Source organism: Taudactylus pleione, unplaced genomic scaffold (assembly GCF_031769625.1).
Source record: "Taudactylus pleione unplaced genomic scaffold, aTauple2 ptg000391l, whole genome shotgun sequence".
NCBI lineage: Eukaryota > Metazoa > Chordata > Amphibia > Anura > Myobatrachidae > Taudactylus > Taudactylus pleione.
In genome coordinates, this window is record NW_028284792.1 from 7,757,037 (window position 1) to 7,779,910 (window position 22,874).

The 22,874-nt window shown below is 47.4% G+C and overlaps 1 protein-coding gene across 4 annotated transcripts in view; it reads right to left on the bottom strand.

The window, feature by feature from the left end:
- The window catches only part of PHKG1 (phosphorylase kinase catalytic subunit gamma 1), a 54,902-nt gene extending 32,260 nt beyond the window's left edge, over positions 1-22,642 (bottom strand). Inside the window, exon 1 of one of the 4 annotated variants that reach the window (XM_088445937.1) lies at positions 22,599-22,642. The gene's annotated coding sequence lies outside the window, so the exon portion shown is untranslated. Of the gene's footprint in view, positions 1-14,336; positions 14,433-22,164; positions 22,352-22,598 lie in introns of those variants that run through there. The other 3 variants (XM_088445935.1, XM_088445934.1, XM_088445936.1) reach the window with 3 other exon arrangements.
- Between the last annotated feature and the right edge of the window lie 232 nt (positions 22,643-22,874).

The window sequence follows — 22,874 nt, forward strand, 5'->3', positions numbered from 1 at the left end:
TCACAACAGCCCGTGCCCACCCCTCCGGCGATCACAATAGCCCCTCCACTGGCGGATGCCCCCTCTCCTGCGGTCACAACAGCACCTCCCCCCTCCTGGTCCCCCCCCGCGATCAGAACAGCTCCTCCCCCCGCAGGTGCCCCCCCTCCCGCGATCACAACAGCCCCTCCCCCCGCAGGTGCCCCCCCCGCGATCACAACAGCCCCCCCCTCCTGCGATCACAACAGAATCCAACCCCCCATCCCCCCCCGTGGGTACCCCCCTACCGGGATCACAACAGTTCCTCCCCCCCATGGGTGCCCCCCTCCTGCGGTCACAACAGCATCCTCCCCCCTGCTGGTACCCCACCTCCCGGGATCACAACAGCCCTCTCTCCGCGAGTGCCCCTCCCACGATCACAGCAGCACCAACCTGCAGGTAGGAACCCTCTTGCAGTGCTCAGTTTTGTTTAAATATGTATATATGTGTGTGTATATATGTGAATTTATGTATATATGTGTGTGTGTATATATATATATATATATATACTGTGTATATTTATATATATATATGTGTTTGTATATATATGTGTATATATGTGTATTATGTATATATGTATGTAGTATTCACTTTAGGTCCGGCGCCGGGCAGGGCGTCAGACATAGAAAAAGGGCACTTGTGCACACGCGCCCATGAAAAGGGGGCGTGTCTTTATGACGCGTCCCATTTTCATTACTCTTGAGGGCGTGCCCGGCATTTACGGACATGCTGGGCAGCTCCCAAGTGCTGTGGTCAATGTGTATGGATGCCGGGTGCCCAGCATCCAGTTACCGGCAGTGACTGCTGCACCGCCATTTTCCCTACCCGTGGGTGGGAACAAAACCTGCAGGCTGTTTCAGAGGGGCACCGCACCAGAAATAGGGAGAGGCGCATGGTGCCCCGCTGAAACTGCCTAGCGGGATCACTATATATGTATATATAAGTGTATACATGTGTGTGTGCAGGGCCGGACTGGCCATCGGGCACTTCTGGCAAATGCCAGAAGGGCCGATGGGCCAATGCGGCTGAGCGCAGGGTTACCACCGGCACTGCAGCGTTCACCCTGTTTATTACATTCGCCTCGGCTGCATCATTGCGTAATGACGTTATCACGCGGCCGGCGGCCATGTGAATCTGGGCGGCTGGAAGCTATTTAGCCAGCTCCTCTAAGCTGGCATGTTGCTGCGCTGCCCAGTGTTATGGGCGGGCGCTTCATTATGCGGCCGCATCATGACGTGTCCGTGTCATGACGCGATGGTCGGCCTCTCCCCGTCAGCCTCTGTCTCTCCCCGGCCTCTCCCGTCAGCCTCTGTCTCTCCCCGGCCTCTCCCCGTCAGCCTCTGTCTCTCCCCGGTCTCTCCCCGTCAGCCTCTGTCTCTCCCCGGCCTCTCCCCATCACCCACTGTCTCTCCCCGGCCTCTCCCCGTCACCCACTGTCTCTCCCCTGCCTCTTCCCGTCACCCACTGTCTCTCCCCTGCCTCTCCCCGTCACCCACTGTCTCTCCCCGTCACCCACTGTCTCTCCCCTGCCTCTCCCCGTCACCCACTGTCTCACCTGCCTCTCCCCGTCACCCACTGTCTTTCCCCTGCCTCTCCCCGTCACCCACTGTCTCTCCCCTGCCTCTCCCCGTCACCCACTGTCTCTCCCCTGCCTCTCCCCGTCACCCACTGTCTCTCCCCTGCCTCTCCACTTCACCCACTGTCTCTCCCCTGCCTCTCCCCGTCTCCCACTGTCTCTCCCCAGTGTCACCCACTGCCACTTTCCTGCCTCTCCCACTGTCTCTCCCCAGTGTCACCCACTGCCACTTTCCTGTGTTAACTACTGCCACTCAGCAGCATCACCCACTGCCTATCAAACACTGCCTCTCCCCAGTGTCATCTGCTTAGTTTCACCCACTAGAGGCAGTGGGTGACATGAAGCGGGTGACACTGGAATGTAATCCAGGTAATGCATCCAAGTGACAGCATACTTACACTGTTCCATCTGTAATTATGGCGGTAGGAGTTGTTTAGGCATCAAGAGTCAAAGTAAGAGCAGCATTTTTTTGTCCTGTAAAATCTAGATGTGTACCAGTTAGCCTTACAAACTTTTACTAGAGTAAATATTGCTACCATGTATAGTGTTCCTGCTAGGCTGTTTCAGCGGGGCACCGCGCCCTGCCCTATTTCTGAAGGGCAGAAAGCACCCTGCCCTCCAGCACGGCGCCCCGTTGAAACAGCCTGCGTGTTCTGTCCTCCACCCGTGGGCCGCAGTGTCCCGCGGGTTGGGAAAACGGCAGAGCAGCAATCACCGTCGGTGAATGGATGCCAGGCGCAAGCGCCCGGCATCCATTCACAGTGACCGCAGCGCTTGGTGACAGCTCAGCATGTCCGTAAGTGCCAGGCACTTACGGACATGCTGAGCTGTCACCAAGCGCCGCCAAAAGTGACGAAAAGGGGACGTGTTGTAAACACACGCCCCCTTTTTGGGCGCGCGACGAAGGTGTGCGCAGATGTTCTCTAGCTCTAGGTCCAGCGCCCTGTCTGCCACCAGATCTAGAGTGAACACTACATGTACATCATATATGGGCCCAAAAGTAATAGCCGACGTTTTACTAGCAATGGCATGTTTTTTGTTCATGAAGTCCACAGCAGGTGGGCCTGTGTGCTCTAAATGCCAGGGCTGATTTTTAGTCCCAGTCCGGCCCTGCTTTCATGTGCCAATTACACGGTCCCACCAATGGTTCTTGTGATTTGCAGTGCTGCAGAAACATTTCCAATTTCAGGCACTGCCTTTTGGTTTATCAACAGCCCCTCGGGTGTTTACCAAAATCATGGCAGTAATGACGGCCTGCTTCAAGCACCAGGGAGTTAGGATACTGCTATAATTGGAAGATCTCCTGCTATTGGCACAATCGCCACAAGAGTTGACACTTTCAACATGGTGGAATATGCCCATTTCCACTCCAGACCATTCCAGTGATTCATTCTCTCAAACTGGAACAGGGAGTACCACTCAATAAAGTCACAGATGATCCATCTCACGCCAGAAGTGCACCTGTCCCTGTCTCAACAAGGGTCGCCCATTCTGGATTTCAGATTGGGTACTCCTTATGACCGATGCCAGCCTATGTGGATGGGGCGTAGTGACAGATTGACACACATTTCAAGGAAAGTGGACAACCAGGGAAAGTCTCCTGTCCATAAACATCCTGGAACTTAGGGCAGTATTCAGAGCACTTTTTCAGGCGCAAGAAATAAGGGCAGGCCTGTCCAGGTACAATCCGACAACGCCACCGCAGTAGCCTGCCTCAACCATCAGGGAGGCACGCGGAGCCAGGCTGCCATGGCGGAAGTTTCTGGTCTGGGCAGAATGTCACCTTCCGGCGATTTCAGAGGTGTTCATACCAAGAGTCCTCAATAAGTCAGCAGGATATACATGCCGGAAAGTGGGTGCTTCATCCATAGGAATTTCAGAGCCTTGTGGACAGATGGGGTCTTCCAGAGGTAGACCTCATGGCCTCAAGTCACAATCACAGGGTCCCGAGGTATGGATCCAGAACCAGGGATCCTGCACTCGTGTTTGTGGATGCTCTGGTAGTAAAGTTGAATGTCAGACTGGCATATCTGTTTCCTCCATTTTCTCTTCTTCCATGGGTCATCAGGAATGTCAAGCAGGAAGGCAGGACAGTAATACTGACAGCTCCTGCTTGGCCCAGACGCCATTGGTTCACGGACCTACAGAGTCTCACCATAGACACTCCGTGGCTTCTTCCTCTAAGGCTGGACCTGTTAATACAGGGTCCCTGAGTGTATCCAGATCTTCCTCGTCTATCTTTGACGGCATGGCTCTTGAGTCCTCCGTCTTAAAAGCAAAAGCTTTTTCCAATTCTGTAATTCAGACAATGCTGAGGGCATGGAAACCTTCCTTTGCCCGCATTTATAACAAAATTTGGCACTCGTATGTTCAGTGGTGTGAGCATAGAAATTGTGACCCTAAGGTGTTTAGGGTCTAATGACTGCTTTCTTTTCTTCAGGCTGGATTAGATCGGGGTCTCCGTCTGGCCACCCTGAGGGTTCAGCTTCTGCACTTTCAATTTGGTTTCAGCGAAGGATCGCACCATTGCTTCATGTTAGAATATTTTTTAAGGGTGTTCTGAGGGTTCAGCCTCCCATTGCTCTCCCGGTAGCCCCAATTGATTTGACATTGGTTCTCAGGGCTTTGCAGGCTCCACCATTTGAACCCCTGAAATCAATAGACCTAAAGCGGTTTACAGCAAACACAGTATTTCTTCTGGCTATCGCTTCTTCCCCTGGGGGGTCTCTGATTTGGCAGCCCTTTCTTTTCACTCTCCTTTTTTGATATTTCATCCAGATAGAGCTGTTATTCGTACCAGGGCGGAGTACCTTCCTAAGGTGGTATCCTGGTTTCAGCAGGCGAAGCATCATTGGATGTTGTCCGTGCACTACATATCTATGTAAATTGCACCAACCCATTAGAAAGTCAGATTCTTTATTTGTGTTGTATGGCTGTCATAAGCGAGGCTGGCCTGTTAACAAACAGACTTTGGCCAGATGGTTGCCTATGACAATTTCTCAAGCATACACACAAGCTGGTCTTGTTGTTCCGAACACGGTCACAGCACATTCTACTCGGTCTGTGAGACCATCGTGGGTGGTTCATCATGGTGCCTCTGCTAAACAAATATGTAAGGCAGCCACATGGTCTTCCGTTCATATCTTTGTCAAATTTTATGCATTTGACACATTTGCATCTAGGATGCTTCCTTTGGGTGTGGGATTCTCCTTTCTACTGAAACACAGAAGCATCCCCACCCTTAAAGGGAACTGCTTTGGGCCATCACCAAGGTAATTTCTGAGGACCCTATGGACCCCGGAGAAGAAAATAAGAGTTATGGTATAACATACCTTTGTTAACTCTTTTTCTTCGAGGTCCATAGAGTCCACAGGACACCCACCCTAACGCACCTGTGTTATTGGGTAATCTTTTCTTTTGTATCCTCTACGATTCCCTCTTCTTAGAGAGAGTGTTTCTGGAGTACAAGGGTCTTTCCTTCTCATCTTTTTTCCTTCTCCCACTTGGGCTTGATAACAAACTAACTGCCTGTAGCTGGGGGCGGGGTATATATGGAGGAGGACCCAGTGCATCCTGGGAGCTAAAGCTTGTTAATGGTTTGGTGCCTGAATCACTCCAACCACATACCCCAAGGTAGGTTCTGTGGATCCTATGGACCTCAAAGAAAAAGAGTTAACAAAAGTATGTTATACCATAACTGTTATTTTTCACAGAACCAGTGCATACGGAATCGCAAGATGATTTCTGTCCACCTCTGAATCAGGCCCCAAGTTACTAAGCCTACAATGAAGGCTCTCTCTCTTCCAGCTACAGTTCTGCATGTAGCATACATTAGATAAACACTCAGGTCTCTATTTATTAACATTATTTTTACTAAAATAAAGTGAAAAAGGGTGTTTTCACACCCTTTTCACATTATTTTAGTTTAACATAAATTTAAATTTCGTAAAATTCTAATCCAAACCCTAATTATCACATATTTTTAGGAAGCAGATCACATTTCCCATAATTGTAATGGGAAATGTGATCTGGCCAAAGTTACTAAAAATAAATAGTGAAAAAATACTGGGAGAAGCCCTGTAATAATAACGCAACCTGGAGATGGCGTTATCCAGGGTTTCCCCCGGGTCCCTGATTCCTGCTCTGCTCTAACAGGTAGAGCAGAGCTGGGAGCTGGGTCCCAGTGATCAGCTGTGTAGTCTACACAAACCACAATCTGAGCATTGCAAAAAAAAAAAAAACCACTCTTACCTGCACCCAGGGTGCTTGGTGGTCTGGTGATGTCCTTCCCCGGTGCTCCGGTCAGCTGGTCTCCTGGCTCCGACACTGTGACCCTGGTCAGCCTCTGCATAGAACCGGGGTCACAGTGCAAGATGGGAGACCAGTTGACTAGAGCCCCGGGGAAGGATATCACCAGAGCAGTGATCACCGGAGGTAAGTGACAGTAAGAGGGGGGGATCAGCGATTGCGGGGGGATGTGGAGTGTTAGGTGAGCTGCTCGGCATATGCGCGGCACCTTTTCAGTGTATTTGCGCCCCAGGCAGGGCCAGGTTGCCCATCTGGCACTTCTGGCAAGTGCCAGAAGGTTCGAGGGCCTGATGGGCTGGTCCGGTGAAAAACGCTGGCCGAGCAGCTCCGGCGCTCTGCTCGGCCGGGATACTGAAAGACGGGGGCGTGCCACGAGGCCAGGCCCCTGTGACTCGTGGCACGCCCCTGTGAGACATAACCATGCCCTTTTTGCTGCTAGGCCAAGCCCTTTTTGTGAGTGCGCAGCTTATTTAGAGCCCCAGTCTGTCTCTGTCTTTAGTTAAGGACTATATAAAAAAGTTTGGCCTGTCACCCTTACTCTTTGAGACACCGCCCTCCATTTTATCTGGAGTTTTTCATTTAGAAGCAATGGATACAGTAAATTATTAATCTGATGTGATGCTGCATGACTTAAAATGGGTACACACCTGTCCAATTCTCACGGCCATCCCTCTGATTTTAAGACCGCCCTACTGGCCGCTCGCATAGCTGTGGGTGACCACCCACAGCTATTGCGAGTGGCCAAAATGATGGTCGCGATGGTCAAGACCATCGCGACCATCGGGCTTCTGACGAGACCCTTGTGGTAGGGTCTCGTCTGCTGAAAGCCCTGGAGTGCTTTTGGCTCTATCAGAGCCAAAAGCACTCCCACTGACATCACTTGTGATGTCAGTGGGGCCGGCCCCAGACGGTAGGCGTTCCCATGGGAACGCCTCCATCTGGCCAGCCACTCCCCCGGCACCCCCACCAAAGGGGGCGTGCTGTCAGTCACCATCGACAGCACGCCTCCTTTGGTGCGAGACCCATAACGACGGCTTGGCCGTCGTTATTTGGGTCTCACGCATGCGCACGACGGAGCCGACTCCGTCGTGCGCATGCGCACTTGCCCAACATCGACCCGCTTGCGAGCGCTCAGTGCTCGCTCGCGGGTCTGAATCAGGTCCTCAACTCCAGACCAGACTGTTGACACAGGGCCTTATTCAGCAAGGATCGCTATTGCATATGCAGCTGCGAATACTTACGGAATGCAGCTGCAAATGTATTTTAATGCCTGCCCAAGCTCAGCGGCAGCCATTTTCCGGCGTTTCAGCAGCGCTAGGAGACCCGACGTGGGACCTCGGAGAGGTAAGTTTTACATAATATTGGTGCAGGGTGTGCGGTGTGGGCCCCCCTGGATCCAGCGTCTCTAATCCCACCAGAGTGCTGCTGCATGCAATCTGGGCCCAGAGCTGATCTAAGCTACAGCCATCTCTAGCTGCTGCCTGCATGTATTGTGATGTCACAGTGCAGGTCACAGCCCTACATAGAGGATGCCCAGCTACTGGCAGCCATTTTGTGGTGACATTTTGTTCTACATTGATACTCTCTGAATAGTTCCTGCTTTATTTAAGTGACTTTGAATAACAACTAATGATAAGGACTTTGCATAACATCTTCCAATAAGGTTTTGAACAGCAACATCTTCAGAAAAAGAATCTAAATAACATCTTCAGGTAAGGACTATATTACAAATTATGGCCCTGATTCAGAGCCGGACGCAAGTGGCTGCTCGTTCGCTCCGAGCGATGTTTGCCCAACTGCGCATGCATACGGATCGTTATACGCATGCGCAAACCACTCAGTGCGGCCGAAATTCATGTGCTCGCAAAATAGCGAATGCCTGATAATTTGAGTGACAGAAAGAGGCGTATGTGGGTGGTAACAGGGGAAGGTGCTTGAAAACGGGGAGTGGAGATCCGATCGCAGGCGTGCTTAAAGGTCAAAACGGGCGTTTTATGGGTGTGCATATTTAAAACAGCAGCGTCATTGACCACGTCACTGGGTTCTTTTATAGCCAGAACTGCTCGCAAAATTGTGGTAGCAAAAACCAACCACAAGAATAGCGAGCAGTTCATACCCTGGTCGATGTACTCGATTAATCTAATAAATAGCGGACATGACGTAGGATGCGAGCGGCCAGGGGGCGTATTTTTCCAAAAAACGAACGCAAGTTTTGTTCGCTCGTTCAGACCTAGAGGCGTGAACAGACCGCAAACAGCAAACGGTTCATTTGAATAGCCACCCCTTGTTTTAGAACGAACGACCGCAAATAGCGAGTGGCTCTGAATGAGGGCCTATGTCCTGTCACCCTTTCCCTTTAAAACACCTCCCTCCATTATATCTACACACCCAATATATGCCTACAAAACATACTTGCCAACTCTCCCTCATTGTCAGGGAGACTCCCTGAAATAATAGCAATCTCCCTGACTCCCTGAAAAGTCTAGCAATCTCCCTGATTGCACCTTACCCCCATTACGTAGCTGTTATATTACATTCAAATGGGATCATTAGTATAAGCAGATGGAATGGATCCGGCCGGATGGAACAGACTGATTGGACCTCGCCCGTATTTAAGGTGAGTAGGTGCATAGGAAGATCCATATCCCAGAACCCTGACAAAGCCTCTTATGAGGTGAAACACATAGGTGGGAGGAACACAGCGGGCTGAGTACTACGGACCACTTTCACTTGTACCAATCACCTGCATGTGCTGTTTGCTGGCAAACCCTATGCACTATCCGAGATGGTTGTCATTCAAGGTAACTACCTAAATGTTTCCTTGTTGCTAAGGGCTCTATTTACTACAATCCGCATTTAGAATGCAGATTATAGTGTCATATTTCCGACTGAATTTGCATTGCCAATTCAGGCACTATCACAGGGATTTATTAAAAATCTTGCGAGAAAGCTCTGTCCCTGCGAATCCCCTCCGCAGCCTTATCACTAAAAAATACAGTGACAAGGTGCCGCACATGCGCCGGACAGCCGCCGCTACAATTCGTCCCCCCCCTCACGACCGCCCCCCTTAATTTCACTCACCTCTGGTCATCGCTGCTTCGGTGATGTCCTCCCTCTGGAGTGCTGGTCAGCTGGTCTGCCATCCTACACTGTGATCCGGTCAGCTGTTCTATGCAGCAGCTGACCAGGGTCACAGTGCAGGAGCCGGAAGACCAGCTGACCGGAGCCCTAGAGGACATCACCAGAGCACTGATCACCGGCCCTGGACTAAGGTAAGTTTTTTGGTTTTTTTACTTTTTTTTTTTTTTTTTTTTTTAGCAGGGATGAGCTTGTTTAGACCACACAGCTGAACACTGGAGCCCGGCTCCCGGCTCTGCTCTGCCTGTTAGAGCAGAGCAAGAGTCGGTGAACCGGGGGAGACCCTGGATAATGCCATCTCCAGGTGGCGTTATTATCACAGGGTTTTTCCCCCAGTATTTTTTCACATTTTATTTTAGTAAATCTCAGGCAGATCACATTTCCCATTGCAATTATGGGAAATGTGATCTGCTTGCTAAAAATATGTGATAATTAGGGCTTGGAATAGAATTTTACAAATTCTACTCCAATTGCTCTTTAATAAATTTAGGTGAAACTAAAATAATGTGAAATGGGTGTGAAAACACCCTTTTTCACTTTATTTTAGTAAAAAATAATGTTAATATATAGAGCCCTAATAGAGCTATATATGGCAGCAAATTGAATTATCTAATATCAAGCGTATGTAACCATTGAATAGGACTTTTAATATGATGCTAGAGGCACTGCTATTCTAAATTATAATTCCATCTGGACTACATTTTACATATTTGACTTGGAGGAATTTTATTCTACTATATCCGACAGAACATTACTTTTTATCATGATTTGTTTTGGGATTTTTGATTCATTATTTTGATTTATTTATTTATTTTACATATTTCTTAATTTTTGTCCTGATTTTATTATCTCTTCAGTTTTTGAGCTTTGTTCAGTATTTATCTTTTTCATATCTATCTACATGTTGTATACCGGTGTTAGGCCTTTACATATACGATTATAGAGTGACCATATATCACTTAATTTGTAATATATGTATTTTTAATTTTGAATAAATGTATAATTTTAACCCAATATGCCGTAATGGGTACTATAGTTATTATGAGATATTGATATACTGAGTTTGAAGGTTGTGCGCTGGGAGACTTTGTGATTATAATTTGATAGTTCTCTAGGGTTGTAGGATCCTCTACCCCCTCCCAATAGCAGCTGTACCTTCTCACTTGAATTGGTATCTACTAGGGGAGCGCAGTCCACTGCTGTTTCATTGTAGTATAATAACCCTGCATTGGTTATAAGGCACACTGATCCCTATGGTTACATGCATTTTCTGAAAAGTATCCGTGTGTTTTCATGAACAAATAGATCTCACTAACTGCTTTGGGGCTCGTTTACATTTGGATGTAAAGTCAGTATTATGACACGCCTCTCAGATGTAGCAGTAAACGTCCACTTTACCGCCGCACTCATAGGTGTTGTTTTCACAGTCTCTCTGAAATGCATTTACAAAAGTAGGCAACTATGCTCCAAAACCTGACTAATTTTGCAGCAGATCTCCGATCTGTATCTGCTAAAACAAGCTACTAAAAGGATTGTGTCACCGTATACACTCTTCCATTCTTTGGCAGACCAGCTTCCAATCACAGGTAAGGGCGTAGCTACAGTAGGTGCGGAGAAAGGGGCTACTACGGGGCCCAGGCTGCCTCTGGGGCCTGGTTCTCTCCCTGCATCGAGTTAAACTGCCATCTCCTGAGCGCCAGCTTTTAAATTCTCACCAGAGTGCTGCTGCAGGGCATCTTGGCCCAGAGCTGATCTAAGCTACAGCCATCTGTAGCTGCTGACTGCATGCATTGTGATGTCACAATGCAGGTCACAGCCCTATATAAGGGATGCCCAGCTACTGGCAGCCATTTTGTGGTGACACTTTGCCCTACATTGATGCTCTCTGAATAGTTCCTGCTTTATTTAAGTAACTATAGACAATGACTAATGATATGGACTTTGAATTACATCTACAATAAGGACCTGAACAGCAACATCTTTAGAAAAAGAATCTGAATAACTTCTTTAGGTAAGGACTATATAAAAAAAAATTGGCCTGTCATCCTTACTCTTTCAGATACCTCCCTTTATTTTATAAGTAGTTTTTAATTTTGAAAAAATGGATAAAGCAAATCAGGGCCGGCTCTAGGGGTGTTCGACCTGAGCGGTCGAACAGGGGCACCACCCATAAAGGGCGCACCCTTCCCCAGCATCCCGATTTCAGCGGGACACTACTGTCCTGCTATTCCACCCGTGGGCCGAAGTCATTAATTCAGTACCGTGAGAGGGCTGTGGGAAGCCCAGCTAGTGAGGCTCCCCCCAGCCTGACGTTATTTGGTGGCGTGCCCTGCGGGCACGCCCCTCAGATAATGTCACGTGAGGAGGTGTGGCCTATGGTAATTAGGCCACGCCCCCAACTTTGACGACAATGAGTGCAGAGCACTCAGCCGGCATAGGGTGCTATTAGCCCTGGAACCGGCCCTGAAGCAAATTATTTATCTGATATGAAGCTGCATGACTTAAGACGGGTTCACATCTGTCCAATCCTCTGGGGATCCAATTCCAAAGCAGACTGTTGAAACAATCCTACTGGAGACCTGAACACAATCCTACTGGAGACCTGAACAAAGTTTCAACAACCAATATATGCCTCCACATCTGTCCAATTTTGAGACAGATCTCAGATCTGCTTCTGCTGAAACAATCTACTAAAAGGATTTTGTCACTGTACACACTCTTCCAATCTTTGGCAGATCAGCTACCACTCAGAGGGAAGGGCATAGCTACAGTAGATGCAGGGAATGGGACTGCTAAGGGCAGGGCCGGATTAACGGGGGGACGACAGGGGCGATCGTCACTTTAAGGGCCCCCACACCCATCGGAGTTAAAGTGGACCGGAGGAGGCGGAACCAGTTCCGCCTCCTCCGGCCAACCTAACTCCGGCGCCGCAGGGAGGCTTCTATTACCAGGCGCCCGCTGTAAACAGCGGGCGCCCGGCTCCCTCCCCGCAGCGGCAGCCGGAGTCGGAGGCTTGAGCTCACATGAGCTCCAGCTTCCGGCTCACGCAGAGCACTATGGCAGTGACGTCATGACGTCTCTGCCATAGTGTGGAGGAGCAGCCGAGCGGACTGCAGCGGACGCGGGGCTAAGGTTAAGGTAAGTATGAGCTTTATTTTTATTTTTTTTAGTGCAAGCGGCCTACTGGGGGCATTTCTGGCGGGGGGCATTACTAAAGGGGACATTACTCGGGGGGAGCATTGCACATAACACCTGGGGCATTACTCGGGGAGTGGGGAGGCATTACTACTGGGGGCATTACTGGTGGGGGGCATTATTCAGGTATTCAGGGGGGAGGCATTACTACTGGGGGCATTATTCAGGGGGAGCATTACTACTGGGGCATTACTCAGGGAGCGGGGAGGCGTTACTACTGGGGGCATTATTCAGGGGGGAGCATTACTACTGGGGCATTACTCGGGGAGGGGGGAGGCATTACTACTGGGGGCATTACTGGGGGGGAATTACTACTGGGAACATTACTCGGGGGGGAAGCATTACTGCTGGGGGCATTAATCAGGGGGCATTTCTTTTGGGGGCTCTACTAGAGAGGGATCATTAGTATTGGGGGCACTAATAGAGGGGCATTACTACTGGGGGCATTTCTACAGAGCGCTCTACTAAAGGGGGAATGACTACTGGGGGTATTACTATTTGGGGCACAACTGCATGGGTATTTCTACTGGGGGATTTATACAGGGGGCATTACTATTGGGCACATGCCCAATTACTACTGGGGGGCATTACTATTTGGGGCAAAACTACAGAGCCCTACTAGGGGCATTTATACAGAGGGCATTACTACAGGGGGCACTACTAATGGGAGTATTGCATAGGGGGCACTCCATAAGGGGCACTACTACTGGGTGCACTGCATACGGGGCACTACCACTGTGGGCACTGACACTACTGGGGGCTCTGCATAAGGTCCCCATTGTGCATACCCCCAGTTTGTCACATTTAATAGGGGCCCCCACATGTTTGTTGCCCAGGGGCCCCCACAGACCTTAATCCGGCCCTGGCTAAGGGACAAAAGCTGCCTTTAGGGCCCGTCCCTCTCCCTGCACCAAGTTACACTGCCATCTCCTAAAGTCCGGCGTCTCTAATCTCGCCAGAGTGCTGCTGCATGCAATCTGGGCTCAAGCTGATCTAAGCTACAGCCATCTCTAGCTGCTGCCTGCATGCATTGTGATGTCACAATGCAAGTCACAGCCTTAAATAAAGGATGCCCAGCTACTGGCAGCCATTTTGTGGTGACATTTTGTCCAACATTAATACTCTGAGTAGTTCCTGCTTTATTTAAGTAACTTTTGATAACAACTAACCATAAGGACTTTGTATTACATCTTCCAACATCTTTAGAAAAATAATCTGAACAACATCTTTAGGCAGGGCCGGACTGCCCAGAAGGGTCGATGGCCTGATGGGCCGGTCCAGTGTAAAACCCTGACCGAGCAGCTCCGCCTCCCCGCGCTCTGCTCAGCCAGGATAGTGAAAGACAGGGACCTGCCGTGCAAGGCCAGGCCCCCGTGACTCGTGGTATGCCCCTGTGAGACATAACCACATCCCTAGGCCACGCCCCTTTTGCATCCTCCTACAGCGAACATTCAGGGGGACTGCCAGGGTTTATTTGGAGCCCCAGTCCGTCCCTGGCCCCAGCATTCCATTCAGCAACCCACTTGCCAAAACCAAGAGCACCACCACTCCCATCATTCTGCAGGCTAGCAGCTCCTTACACAGTGCAGACAAGTTCATGTCCTTCAGCAGCAGTTGTGCCCTGGACACCACCCTGGTGACATTGCCAAATAGGAACCCTCCCAGAGCAGAGAGCACAGACACTGTGTAGGTAAATGCTAGGGTGACAACCTTCCGTCTGAGGCCAGAGATTTTAGATGGGTGCAGGCAGGAAAGGGGTGTCAGGGTTTCATGGCATCTTACCAACTATAGGCTCCAATCCCTCCTCAAGAGTTGTGGAGAGGGATGAGGAGAGCATTCTCCCAGCTGCTAAATGGGCAGGGTGCGGCACCCTGCTAAATCAGGCTAGCAAGAACACTACTCATAGTGCTGGTAGAACCACACAGTTGACGGTGCAATATGCTGCAGATCAGGCAACTGGCAAATCTCATCCAACTTGTTGTGAGTGTGAGTGTATTGCACTACCATCCTGTGAAATACTGCAAGCATAACACTGAATATGCATTATAGATGCTCTAATAAATAACTCATATAGTCCTGAGGTTAGTGACTTTCATCTTACCTCTTTGTTCAAGACTGTATTGGGCTCCTGGTAAACATTCCTTACACGAGCATAACTGTCTTGTAAGGTAGCAAGCTGCGAACACTACATGTTCATTTTCTGCTCCTGGTGGATGACTAATATGGATATTCATGCAGCTCGCTTTTAAATATTACATAAGCAGTTTCCGAGAAGGATGTTACATCATTCCTGTTTCTGAGAGCAGAATACACTTAAGGGTAAGTCAGCAAGACTCAAGAGACATACAGCTTCTCTAATTGTGTCTCTCACAGATCTAATGATCCTTATGACTTTTCAAATCCTGCTAAAACCTTTTTTATACAAATCTGAAAAATCGCATCAACCTTATTACATATCATATTCGTGCAGCTGTAAATCTCATAGCAACACTTCTAACATTTAGCATAGCCATAAACAGGGCCGCTGAGAGCTGCGGCGGGTCTGGGTAATAGGGGACGTGGCCTAACTGCGGGAGGCGTGGCCACACCCCCTTCCTGGAAAAAAAAAGATATGCAGCGCCGCGAAGCGGCGCTGCGCGCTGGGGAGAGGGGGCGCTCTGAGCCCCCTCAGCCCGGCGCAAAGCCAGGGGGGGCGCGATTAGTGTGATCGCTCCCCCCCACAGGCATAGGAGACTGCTGTGGCTGCTGCTCAGCAGCCACGAGCAGTCTCCACCGCAGCTCAGCACACGCTGTGTGCTGGGCTGCTGTGAGGGAGGGGGAGCGGCGCCGGACCCGGGCCCCCGCCGGACCCCTCAGGAAGCCCGGGCCCGGGTAATCTGTAACCGCTCACCCCCCCCTCTCGGCGCCCCTGGCCATAAAGGGCCAATTAAAATTTGATAGAAACATACTCACTTTTACTTTGTACTCACAGACACTCACACATGCCCCGGGTAGATTGTTATATGACTGTAAATGATGACAATACTTATATTTTGGATAACGGAATATTCCGTATTTTGGAATATTTGCATATCATAATGAAATATCTTGGGAATGGGACCCCAATATACACACACAATGCATTTATGTGTTATATATACCTTATACACACAGCCTGCAGGTAATTTTATACAACATTTTCATGAATTTTGTGGCTCAAGCAAAGTTTGTGTACAGAAAAGAAATTAATTTATTTTTCATATACACCCTATACACACAGCCTGAAGGTAATTTTATACAATATTTTTAATAATTTGTGCCTTAGACAAAGTTTGTGTACATTGAACCATCAAAAATCAAAGGTTTCATTATCTCAGTCATACCAAAATTATTCCGTATTTCGGAATATTTGGATATGGGAGACTCAACCTGTAGTACTAAAACAAGCAAAAGCATATGGTATGGATTCTTTTATATTTGTATGAGTGTATGGAGATGTTAGTATTGCATGTTGTGTGCTATGCTATGTCTGAATATTAAACCTCTTTGTCCATGGACAGTGACTGGATAAATCAATGAACTCATATGTGAAATATTCATCCTAGAGATGTAATATACTCATATTGCTGATCTATTCCTTCCACGTACAACACTGATTACCAAGCACAGTGTCCATGACACATTTATCTGCCCCTGGATGCCAGAGTTTCAGGAATTTGGTGCTATAATTCTATAATTTAATTCAAATTAGATGTAAAAAAGGTTCTATAAAAATATGTATTTTTTTATACATTTTTATAAAAGGAATGTGTGTAGCAACATATTAGAGGATTCCAAATATGAGGTTCTGTACAGTAGCATAGCCAGTTTTTGACTGTTGAAAGCATCAGAGCTCTACTGTGCAGTCTCCATGATGCTTCTTTAGGGAGGTATCAGTACATAACCAAGATGGCAGCCGTTTGGTCTTCTGCACATGCATGGCGTCATCTTGTCAATGAGAAGGAGCGCCGCAGTGGGGCATTCAACATGTTCCACTTAGTTATACTGCATTTCACAGCTCAATCTGCAACCTGCACCTCTAGCTACAAACAGTCATCGGCTGTTGGTCTGTATACTGCGCTCCATGCCAAGGGGAAGCAGTCGGGAAGCCGGCGGTCGCAATGCCAACCGCTGGCTTCCCGACTGCTTAATCCCAGCAAGGTACAAATGATAGGCGTCGACATCTCGACGCCTATCATTAGACCTACGCAGGGAGCCCGGCTCACCGATCGAATGTAAGCCGGGCGCCGGGAGTGGACAGCCGCGGGTTATGGGGCTCCTGGGAGGGGGACAGGGTTAGGCACCCCCCAGGAGGTTAGGGTTAGACTAGGGGAAGGGAGGGTTAGGGTTAGGCACTTAGAGGGGGGTTAGGGTTAGGCACTTGGGGGGGGAGGTTAGGGTTAGGCACCCCAAAGGGAGGGATAGGATTTGGGGGGGAATTAGGTTAGTTATACCTACCCTAAGGACGATCAGGATTTCCTCCTATGTGGCCGGCGTTAAATCATACTGATTCCATGCCAAGAGCCTGTTATGTACATACTGTAACTGAGTACGGCTGTACATCCACATTACTGTTAAATAAACCAACCCACTGGTTAAGCACTGGGATATTTCATGACCTTGAGAGATCCGCTGTTGTATACTATTACTCTGCTATTACCATTGCCAATAATACACACATTTGAAAATTAACGTGAGGCGAAGCGAGAACGGAAAAATAGATGCCCTAGGCCCAGGTGTTTCAGAATTCAAATATCAACTTCTAAATACATTATTTGCATTAAAATGACATGAATAAGTACCACTTGCATTAATATCCCAAAACACACATGCACTACAGAAACAGTTGATGCCTCAGCTATGATCCACTGCTACTCTAGAGCTGGCTGTGTATATAAACTGGGAATATTGTTACATTTGGTAAAAAGCGACATAAAGAAGGCAGTTGAGTATATTGAGACACTGTAAGGGTGGAAGGATAAAAGAACCAGGGTCTTATGTAATAGGGTGAGATCTAGTGCCGCTGCGGGAACTCCTGAATGTCTTCCAGTATTTTTAAAGCGCCATTCATTTGAAAGGCAAAACCAAGTTGGTACTTCCAAAGAGATCAAACTCCGACCTCTGACCCCCTGCCTATACGGTAGTGAGGTAAGAGAACAGTATGCTGTCTACTAAAAGAATGATTTGAAAAGAGAACGGAACAGAATTTCCCTACCAAAAAATCATAAATGAAGAAGTAGAAGTATCTCAGAGAGAATACCACCAAACTAAACCAGCACTCTATAAAAGGAATTTAGAAATAATATATATGGATGGGTGCCATATACAAATTAAAAATCTAACAATTTTTATTGTAATAAAAATAAATATGAAAGACAATTCATGTACAAAATGAATATCGGCCTTAAACCAATACCTTCTCAGTTTAAAGTGTGTTCAGTCTTTGGGCATAAGGATCAGGTTCACAATATGAAAAGGTAGCCCAAGGGTTCAGTCATAGGGGCACAATGAATATCTGCAGTCTATGGTAATTAATTACCAATCCTGTGGCAGTTTTTGTTAGGATTTCCAATTAGCAATGATCCACAAGCAACAGTGATGGGGTCAAACGCAATGGTGTATGGTGCCCATTGTTCCACAGTCTATGTTCTGGAGATCCCAATTGGCAATTGCAAGACGCTGTGAACATCCGGTAAAGGAGCAATTCTGTGCTGGAACCAGATGGACAAAGCAGAGACCTGCACTTTCAGAGATGCTAGGTGGAGGCCTAGATCCAATCCAGCCTGAAGAAAGGCAAGAATTCTAGAAACTTTAAAAACTTGAAGGGTCATAGTTTCTTGGAGCATATTGGAAATATGTATGCCATATTCTATGGTAAATTCTAGCTGAGGCCAGTTTGTGTGCTCTGAGCATGGTCTGGACCACAGAGCTAAAGAAACCCTTAGCCATTAGGAGGAATGTCTCAAGAGCCAAGCCGTTAAAGACAGATGGGCTAGGTCCAGATGTGGACATGGACCCTGAGATAATAGGTCTACTCATAGAGGAAGTTAAAGAGGAACGTCTATGGCAAGCCAAGCTGGAGCTATCAACAGAACTGTGCCCCCCTCCTGCCTGAACTTTCGAAGCACTTGAGTAAGCAGGGATATTGGAGGGAAGAGAAATGCCAAATGGAAGTTCCATTTCACTGACAATACGTCTATGAAGGCTGCGCCGGGGTCCCTGGTCCTGACTCCATAAAATGGATGTTTGTTGTTGTGTCTTGAGGCCATGAGACCCACTTCCGGTAGACCCCATCTGTCCACCAGAAGCTGAAAGACTTCTGGATGTAGAGACCATGCACATCATGACAGCTGAGGAAATCCGCTTCCCAATCGAGAATCCCCAGGATGAACACTGCGGGGTTGGCTGGGAGACTGTGTTTGGCCCATGTGAGAATGCGGGACACTTCTGTCATTGCTGACTGACTTTAAGTGCCCCCTTGATGATTGAGGTAGGCACTGCAGTGGCGTTGTCGGACTGTACTTGTGCTGGACTGTTCTTCAGAATATCCTGAGCCATAGTGAGAGCTCTGTAGATGGTTCTAAGTTCTAGGACATTGATTGGCAACACTGCCTCGACTGGGGTCCATTGGCCCTGGAAGGAGTGCTGACCTGTTACTGCACCCCACCCTCGGAGGCTTGCGTCCGTGGTGAGGAGAGCCCAGTCCAGGATCCAAAAGGGGTGACCCTGGTCCAAATGGGATGTCTGTAGCCATCAGGCTAGGGACAGGCGAACCTCTGAGGGGAGGCTAATCGTCTGGGATCTGAGCTGATGGGGTAGCCTGTTCCACCTGGAGAGGATCAGGTGTTGTAGGGGCCTGGAGTGAAACTGGGTGAACTCCACCATGTCAAAGGTAGACACCCAAGGCCTGCATTGCAGAGTGAATTGACACTCAGCGATTGCGGAGCAGTCTGCGCACCCTGTGCTGTATTGCTGAAATCTTTTCCACTGTTATTAAGATTCTCTGAATCTGAGAGTTCATGAGGGCTCCCAAATGGAACATCCTTTGAGAATGTGTAAGGGGAAGACTTTTTCCAGTTGATCAGAGAACCTTGCATTTGTAGAAGAGCAATGGTTACCTGCAGATGGCAGTGAAAAATCTCTGGGGAGCTGGCCAACTATGGGAGTAGTCTGATCCCTTGATGATGAAGAGATGCCGCCATAACTGCCATGATCTTGGTAAAGACCCAAGGGGCCGTCAAAAGGCCAAATGGCAGAGCCTGAAATTGGTAATGTTGCTGTAGTATAGCAAACCGGAGATATTGTTGATGAAAAGGCATTATAAGTACATGTAGGTAAGCACCTTGAATGTCCAGAGATACCATAAAATCCCCAGGCACCATAGCTAGAGTAATAGAGCAGAGGGTTTCCATATGAAACCTGGGCACCCTGATAAACTTGTTCAGAGATTTGAGGTTGAGGATAGGCTGATGAAGCCCATTGGGCTTCTGAACTAGGAAAAGGGTAGAATAATAGCCCTTGCCTCGTTGTGAGGAGGGGACCGGAATTATTACTGAATTCAGTAAGGACTGAATGGCTTTTTGGAGCAGCAGCAGGGCCTTGCTTGGGTCCAATGGAGGCCCTGTGCAAAAGAACTGCTGGGGGGGTCATTTTAGGAAGGATAGAGCATATCCGTGGGAGACAATTGGGCTTCTGAACTAGGAAAAGGGTAGAATAATAGCCCTTGCGCCCAGTTGTGAGGAGGGGACCTGCATTATTGCTCCTTAATTCAGTAAGTGTAGACCATTGAAGGGCTGTAACTAGGGGTGTGCAAGCTGACACTCCAGGTACGCACCCAGCAGCCTGCTCAGAGTGTCCTTAGGAGGCTCTGGCCAGTGCCGTACTTCTTGGCATGATGTCATTATTGACTGTATAATTGTTTGCTGTAATAGTGGAATTAAACCTAATAAATAGCAATTGTTTATTCAAGTTTTGAATCTGAGCTTTTGCTGGCTGTTGTGCTGTATGCTGTATATTAGGAGTCAATGATTACTATTATATGTGAGAAAATTGGGTTGGGTATGAAATACCGGCACTCGGGATGTCAGCTGTCAGTATACCAACAACGGCATCCCGATGCTTAGTATCCGGACAGGGGCACGTAACTATGCTAACCCTCCCACCTTCTCCCTCTAACCCTCCTTTCTTGCCCCCTAATCCTAACCCTCCTCACCCCACGCCCTAACTCTCCCCGTTAGTGCCTAAACCTCCCCCTTAGTGCCTAACACTCCCCCCTTAGCACCTAATCCCAACCCCCCCAGTGGTACCCAACCCTAATCCCCCCCCCGCAGCTAACACTCAACCCGGCCCCGCTATACTTACATTCGGGAGGCGTTGGGATTTAGATGCCTATGTTTAGTCCCGGGTCGGAATTCCGACGCCGGGATTTCAACAGCAGGCAACCCGTCCATCGGCAAGGTAACTACATCCCGAGAAAAAGTTGTTGCTTATTAATTCAAGTCACTGACATGGGAATATTACTGTCTGGCCTGGTTCGGTTTGGTTCTTGGCACTGACCGGACTTGGATGGTATGATTAACTTATGCAATCAGGAAGCGATTGGCATGCAGAGGAACATTCAGTAGGGCAAGCAGTGAGGCACGCAGCCTCTTGTGATTCTAGCAATTAGTGCTTGGGGCACCACTGCCAGTAGTATTATAAAAAATAACTGCTCATTATCTTGGGATGATGTTAGTAATACTATACTGTATAAATTCTTCCAAACCTAGGCCTACTGTAACTTATGTATAATACTTATATAATTGATAATGCATTACAATTTTTAGTTAATATCCCATATGATTTAAGCATAAGGTTTAGTTGTCTAATTGCCAGTTTAACTAACACACATTGCCAGGAATGTGACTATGCTAAAACTGCATATCTAAATCCTAACATTGAACCAGATTACATAACAAGCATTTTGGAATTTATTTTTGTGGTATATACATAATTTTCACACACAGGAGCAATATTGAATTTACAGCAATAGTCTTTTTTAACCGAGGTCTTACAATATTGCCTCGTAGACAAAATAAGTCGTTTTTCCTCTTGACGTCAACATGAAAAGATTTCGTTTTGACATATCACGCAAAAGGGACAAGTAAAGTTGTCCATGAGCAATACAGTCTCCACTTAGGTCATCTCTGGCCATGTTAAATGTCTGTCCCTGTGCTTTATTTATTGTCATGCCAAAGCAGGCTCTTACCGGGAATTGGACTTTAAAGAATATTTTTCACATAAATAAACGATTAAAAAAAAAAAAGGAAAAACTGAAACTTTGTATCCGTAAACAGGGCTTGCATCGATTTTTCTGGAGAAACCGGATAATAAGTATAAATGTCTACATGGTATAAAATAAAGTCCATCGTTGTGATATATCTTTAATGGTTTAGGCAGCGTAAGCCAAGAAAGCACTTGGAAGTCCGTTGTTTCATTGACTTGCTTCATTAAAATCGTCACTGCTCGGCTCCCTTTTGTCATACATTAATGTTTCATACAGCTAAACCTTCCTCGACAAATGCTTTATAGAATAATAAAAATTGCAGCAAGATATGTCCAGTGATTCTCAAGATTAGCCCAAACAAACAGACAGATGCCTACCAGGGACTTTATACTATGTATAGATAGATATAATTAAACCATGAATATTAAACCATATATGTAAAACAATACAATACATTTTCATCAAATGAAAATTATAGTGGTAAATGGAGAATTCAGATTGTGTTTATGATTAATGATCAAATGAGACACTTACTACAAATGGCAGGACTGTACTAGAAATATGTTCTGTCTGAGCCTTTTGTGGCTTAAACTAAGAGTATAAGAATTACGATTGCCTGCCTCTATATTTATGAAGCCTCCCTTACCTCTAGTAAAGCGAGATTCCCCGGTTCTCCCCTGAGAATGTTCCCATGTACACTAGCAGCAAGAAGCCTAGGATCCAGCATACACACACACTGTCAGAGCTGATGCTAGTCAGTGCTTGTGCTCTGTACACTGCAGATCTAAGCAAGTGGCTTGCCAAAAATACATTGCTATTCATCTCGTCCTGGAATAAAACCAGCACAGCCAAGACTCAACATGTGCTGTTAACACTGAGCTCCCCATGTGCCTGTTATGTAGTCAAAGCATCTTATGACCTAAGCAAAGTTGAATGTCAATCTAGTGCTAGTAAACAAACCATGATACATACTGTACCCTCCCTTCCTCTTTTATAGAGTAATGTGGCTCACTCCTAGCTACTGCATTGCAGGATTTCCCAAGCTTTAAATAAAATAAATCATTGTGGTGTATAACTTACCATGACCATGTACAGACGGAAGTGTACGGCAACTGGATAATACTGTGTTGCCACAACTACTGAACCCTGTATCCAAGATTGTCTTGATGCCCAGAATAAAGCAAATATATATTAATAGGGAGTGCCACTGAGCTATTAATACTCACAGGTTATCCCTTATGCATTTTCTTTAGGAAAAGATAGTGTTGATAGCATGGATGAAGCCTCAGAAATTATTTTTGCACTGATTTGCCTAAATGTAAATGCATATTGACAAAACACCTAAAAAGTGGCAAT